Consider the following 6,000-nt stretch of genomic DNA (forward strand, 5'->3'; position numbering starts at 1 on the left):
CCTTCGTGAGGAACAGCAAGAGGGCAGAAGCCCAAATAAAAGGATGAGGATGGAGGTGCAAGAATTGGCTAAATATAGATGGGAGTGGAAAAATGTTTAAAAAGGACGCTAGGCGAGAGGAAGAAGCACTCTGATTGGAAGGCATGAAATGTAGAGACAGGGCAGCAGGGATCATAGAGGAAGAGCATTCAGCGAGAAGAGCAGAACTTTGAAGCAGCACACAAAAACCTGGAGGAACTCAGCAGGTCAAGCAGCATCCAGCAAAGGCCATGGACATCAACAGAAGATGGTCCATACAATGAGGACAGGAATGGTGGGGTTTGACAGAAACCAGTGGAAGGGATGAAAGGTGACAGACAAATGCAGAGGCAGAGGGAGATGATAAACTATCCTTTGCTGGGACTCAACCCCACCACCCCCCCCCCAACCCCACAACTGGATCTTGGGACTTTTACCGAAAGACCAGTCTGGGTTGCCATCAAAATCTCATCCCAATACACTGAGCTGTGTGCTCAGCTGCTACTGTTCAGGCTGCTGACTCATGACTGTACTGCCAGATTCAGTTCAAACAGAATCATCAAGTCTCCTCTGCAACGATGAGGAGATGACTTCCAGAGAAAAGGTTGTGAGGCTCTTCAAATGATGCTTTAACAACAATCCAAGTCTCAATGTGGACATGACAAAGGAGATGATTGCAGACTTCGGGAGGTGAAGGTGGACCAGTCTCCATTACGCATCAATGGCTCCTGACAAAGAACCTAGGCCCAAAACATTGTTACTCATTACTTCCTGTGGATGCTGTGTGACCTGCACAGAGCTATTGGGGAAGAGGTGAAGGATAAATTGGACTAGATAGAATACAAAGGGTGACACAGTTAAGTGTAGCAGTTTGCCCATTGTTGTTACAGAGATCAGGACTGGGGTTTGAATCCTGTGCTGTCTGTTTGCACCTTCTTCCTGCGCCTGCGTGGGTTTCCTCCCATTCTTCAAAACGTTCCTGGGGTGTGGGTCAATTGGGTGTAATTGGATGGCATGGACTTGTGGGCCAAAATGGCCTGTTACCATGCTGTATGTCTAAATGATAAGGGGGGGAGGGGTGGAAAAGAAGAGGATTGGTAAAATGTAAGTGATGGAGAATGGTATCCAAAATGAAGGGAAATGGGAGGGGCTGATGGGTTGCATGGGAAAGGGGACAAAAATTTGGGGAGTCAGGGGTGGGTGGGAACAGACCAGAAGTGTCTTGGAAGTGAGAAGAACCAGCTGAGTTCCTCCAACATTTGAAAATTGAAATTGAAAAATTAATTGTTCACGTCATTGGGAATCGCTCATCCAGTTTATGTGGGGCAGTGGAGAAGACCAAAGGTGCACAGGTCGGTGTGGGAATGGAATGAAACATGAAAGTCTGCAGATGCTGTGATTGTAGTAAAAACATACCAAAATGTTGGAGGAACTCAGCTGGTCCTGCAGCACCTATAGGAGATAGATATATTGCCAAAGCTTTGGGCCTGAGCCCTTCTGCAAGGAATTTGATTTCTTGAAGGGCTCAGGCCCGAAATGTCAGCAATATACCTTCAGCTCCAATGGACACTGAAAGACCAGCCGAGTTCCTCCAACATTTCAGTATGCTTTTACAGTGTGAGAATGGGAAGGGGAGTTGAAATAGCACCAATTGGGAGCACAGGTTGACTGTTTCAGACCAAATGCAGATGCTCTGAGAAACGGTCCCCAAATAAATCTACGATTGGTCACAAGAAGACAAGGCCACATTGGAAGGACTGAATGCAGGATGTGAGGTTAGAGGTGTTTTATCCTGGATGAAACCAATCTTGATTGCATTGGACAACAAATTTCTAAACAATCTCCATCAAAGTCCATGAGTTGAAGCTGTTCAAGGATTTTGAACTGGTGCTTAAACCTGCCACCTGTGAATATGCACTCCGTTTTTACAAATATAATAACAAATGATCCATGCATGTTTGGAGTTGTGCTCTGGTGATCACTAAAATAAGCTACATCAGTGCTTTCAAAGACCTAAGAATGAGAAATGTAGCAAGTGTACGACAAACCACCATTTGGTGCCGAATTGTATTTCGCATCCTTCACTTCAGCAACGCTCTCAAAACTAGAATAAATCTAAATTTACAATACAAATTCTCACCCCCACAAATCACCCCACCCTCCCCTCCTTGTACCCTACTCCCCCGAGGCCTGTCCCCAACTTATAACCCGCCCCCACTCTCCCCTAACACTCTCTTGCCCCCCCCCCCACTTTCTGCAACATGTCCACCACTCCCTGACCCCCATTCACACCCACTTCGGCCCCACTCTCCCATCCCAGTCCAAACCCTCACTCACACCCTCACCAGTCCCCACTCTCCCCTCCCAGTCTACTCCACTCCCCCTCACATCCTGCCCACTATCCCCTCCCAGAGCCCCACTCCTCAACCCCACTCTCCCATCCCAGTTCCCATCCCTACTCACACCCACTCTCCCCTCCCAGTCTACCCCACTTCCCTTCACACCCTGCCCATTCTCCCCTCCCAGTCCCAACTCTCTCCTAGTCCCCTCACTCCTCAACCCCACTCTCCCCTTCCAGACCACCCCCCCACCACCACTCTCCCCTCACAGACGCACTCTCCCCTCCCAGACGCCCCCCCACTCTCCCCTCCCAGACGCCCCCCCACTCTCCCCTCCCAGACGCCCCCCCACTCTCCCCTCCCAGACGCCCCCCCACTCTCCCCTCCCAGACGCCCCCCCACTCTCCCCTCCCAGACGCCCCCCCACTCTCCCCTCCCAGACGCCCCCCCCCACTCTCCCCTCCCAGACGCCCCCCCACTCTCCCCTCCCAGACGCCCCCCCACTCTCCCCTCCCAGACGCCCCCCCACTCTCCCCTCCCAGACGCCCCCCCACTCTCCCCTCCCAGACGCCCCCCACTCTCCCCTCCCAGACGCCCCCCCACTCTCCCCTCCCAGACGCCCCCCACTCTCCCCTCCCAGACGCCCCCCCACTCTCCCCTCCCAGACGCCCCCCCACTCTCCCCTCCCAGACGCCCCCCCCACTCTCCCCTCCCAGACGCCCCCCCACTCTCCCCTCCCAGACGCCCCCCCACTCTCCCCTCCCAGACGCCCCCCCACTCTCCCCTCCCAGACGCCCCCCCACTCTCCCCTCCCAGACGCCCCCCCACTCTCCCCTCCCAGACGTCCCCCCACTCTCCCCTCCCAGACGCCCCCCCACCACCACTCTCCCCTCCCAGACGCCCCCCCCACCACCACTCTCCCCTCCCAGACGCCCCCCCCACTCTCCCCTCCCAGACGCCCCCCCCCCACTCTCCCCTCCCAGACGCCCCCCCCCACTCCCCAACACCACTCTCCCCTTCCAGATCCCCCACTCCCCAACCTGTCCACGGCTCCCCAACCTGACCACGGCTCCCCAACCTGACCACGGCTTCCCCCACCCCCGGCCCCTCCCGGCCCCTCACCTCCGGCCCGCCGTTCCCCTGGTGCGGCCGCCGACCTCTTCCAACGACTCCAATGCGCCGAAAGCCTGCGGCCGGGAGTGCCCGGTGAGGAGGGGGGTGGGGGGGGGAGGAGTTGGCGAGGCCGCGGCCTCCCTCTACAGCGCCCCCGTCCCGCTCCCGCCGGCCCGCCCAACCCAGACCCCGGTCCGGAACCGGGGGGAGGCGGAGCCGTGGGGAGCAAGGGCCCACGGCAGCGCGGAACAGTCCAGCGCCGCCTTCCCTTCACCACAGCCTCCCGCACACCCGGGCCTAGCCCTTCCAGAGGTTCGGCGGCCCCCAGTCCCGACGCCTTCCGGCCCGTCTGTGAACCACAGGGGGTGGGGAACCACGGCGAGGTGGGGGGAAAACACGGGGTGGATGTGGGCTACATTGGCGGGGTAGGGGTGAGGAGAACTACGGGTGGGGATGGGAACCACGGCAGGGGGAGCAGGGGTAGTGGGGAACTACGGGGTGGGGGTAGGGGTGATGGGAACCATGGCGGGGTAGGGGTAGTGGGGAACCACAGGGGGTGGGAACCATGGTGGGTGGGAACCATGGTGGGTGGAATTAGGGGTCACGACATGATCGGCGTCGGAGTGGTGGTGAATCACAGTGGTGTGTTCGTTCAAAAACCCACCCTGTGCCCCCAGGCTCTTTCCCAGTGACTATTCCTTTTTATTTGCTGACATCCCCAATAATCCCTGCTTCCACGAATCCTCCACTTACAGGGAACTTACACGGGCTAATTATCCAAGAACACGCGTGTTTTGGTTGTGGGTTTGGCTAATCAGAGCATCCCGGAAAAAATCGTCCAAACTCCACACTGACAGCACCCATGTTTAGGATTGAATGTGGAATGTTTGACTCAGTAACAGAGAGCAAATGTGTGATAATCATTTCATGCATTCACATTAGATTATTCAGATTTTTCCAATAATCTTTTTTATAACATCATGGTGCAATTTAAAATTCTATTTGCTTTTAACCCTTATGTATTCAGATCTATCAGGCATGAGGGAAGATATTTGTGAAAAAAAATCAGCCGTGAACTTCTTGTCTGGTGGAACAACAAAGCTACAAACACTGTAATTTCTATATATGGTGGGTCTAGTGGTTACAGGTTTGAATCCCACAATATCTATCAAGAGTTTGTACGTTCCCTCTGTGTTCCCCAGGGGCTCCAGTTTCCACCCACTATTCAAAACCTACCAGGGGTTGTAGGTTTTTGAGTGTCATTAGGCGGCACAGGTTCGTGGGTCAAAACGACCTGTTACCGTCCTGTATGTCTTATAAATATTTTGGGAGAGATTGAGAAAACTGAAAAAGAAAGGTACAATGATGCTGATGCTGCTGAGCAACATGGAGGAAAAGGTCAAAGGTTTGGAGTGAGGAGAAATAATAACAATAGGGATGGAGAGATGTAGAGAGCAAGGAAAGCAATGAGAAGAACTGGAAGATGGATAGAGACACAGAAGGAGATAGAGTGGGACAAAAGGATATAGAAAGATTGACCGAAATGGCTGAGAGTGAGAGATAAAGAGGGAATGGCGCAGATGTTGAATTCCCAGACCAGCAATCCAGAGTTTAAATCCCACCATGCCAACTGTGGAAGTTAAATTCAGTTTATCATCAAGAAATGTAAAACTCTCTGGTTATTCATAATTATGGCCAAAAAAAAATTAGATTGTTATAAAATCTATTTGGTTCCATAATGTTATTCAGAGGAAACCTCGTCTCCTTCCCTGCTCCCACCTGCATGTGATTCCAGGCCCACTAATAATTCTTAAAACCCCACTGAAATGGCCAGGTGATCACTGTTTAAAGGCAATTAAATGTTTTAAATTAATTTTTAAATTTAGACCTACACGGTTACTGGCCCTTTCAGCCCATGAGCCCGTACATTTTGAAGGACACCTAGAGGAAACCCATACGGACATGGGGAGAACGTACAAACTCATAACAGTGCCGAATTTGAGTAAGGTCAGCCTTCAAAAGGTGAATTTTTTTTAAAAATCATTTGGTGCTGAGTCAAAATTCAGCACTGTGGAAATACTTCTATAAGGTAGACCTAGAAGAATCCACTCCACATTCTCAGTATAAAGAAAAGAGACTTTAAATCCTAGTCTTTCTGGCAATTACCACATTCTAAGAATAAATCTGAAAAAAACCCACAAAACTGGAACTTATCAATCAGCTCAAATAATTTACCAATATTTACCTACCCATCTCACATATTTATGATCAACATCCACACATAATGATTAGGATTTTACATTCCCCACCACAAAGTGGGGAGTTTCATCTCCAGGTAAGAAAAGTTGTATTGATGATCAGGATTCACAGATGTACAGCAGGTTCTGTAATAGTTCTGGCTGCTTCTCTTCCAATGTCCAGTTGTAAAATTTTTAATTTAGATGTACAGCTCGGTAACAGGCCCTACTGGCCCACAAGTCTGTGCCACCAATACCAAAAAGACCTACAACCCCCGTACGTTGTATGGTTA

At 51.7% G+C, this 6,000-nt stretch overlaps 1 protein-coding gene across 5 annotated transcripts in view; it reads right to left on the minus strand.

Moving 5' to 3' along the window:
* The window catches only part of yeats2 (YEATS domain containing 2), a 223,639-nt gene extending 219,688 nt beyond the window's left edge, over positions 1–3,951 (minus strand). For 3 of the 5 annotated variants that reach the window (XM_069899313.1, XM_069899312.1, XM_069899314.1), the window contains exon 1: positions 3,480–3,951. The gene's annotated coding sequence lies outside the window, so the exon portion shown is untranslated. The remainder of the gene's footprint in view (positions 1–3,479) is intronic. The other 2 variants (XM_069899311.1, XM_069899309.1) reach the window with 1 other exon arrangement.
* Positions 3,952–6,000: the final 2,049 nt, after the last annotated feature.

The sequence above is a fragment of the Narcine bancroftii genome, chromosome 9 (genome assembly GCF_036971445.1).
Source record: "Narcine bancroftii isolate sNarBan1 chromosome 9, sNarBan1.hap1, whole genome shotgun sequence".
Lineage (NCBI taxonomy): Eukaryota > Metazoa > Chordata > Chondrichthyes > Torpediniformes > Narcinidae > Narcine > Narcine bancroftii.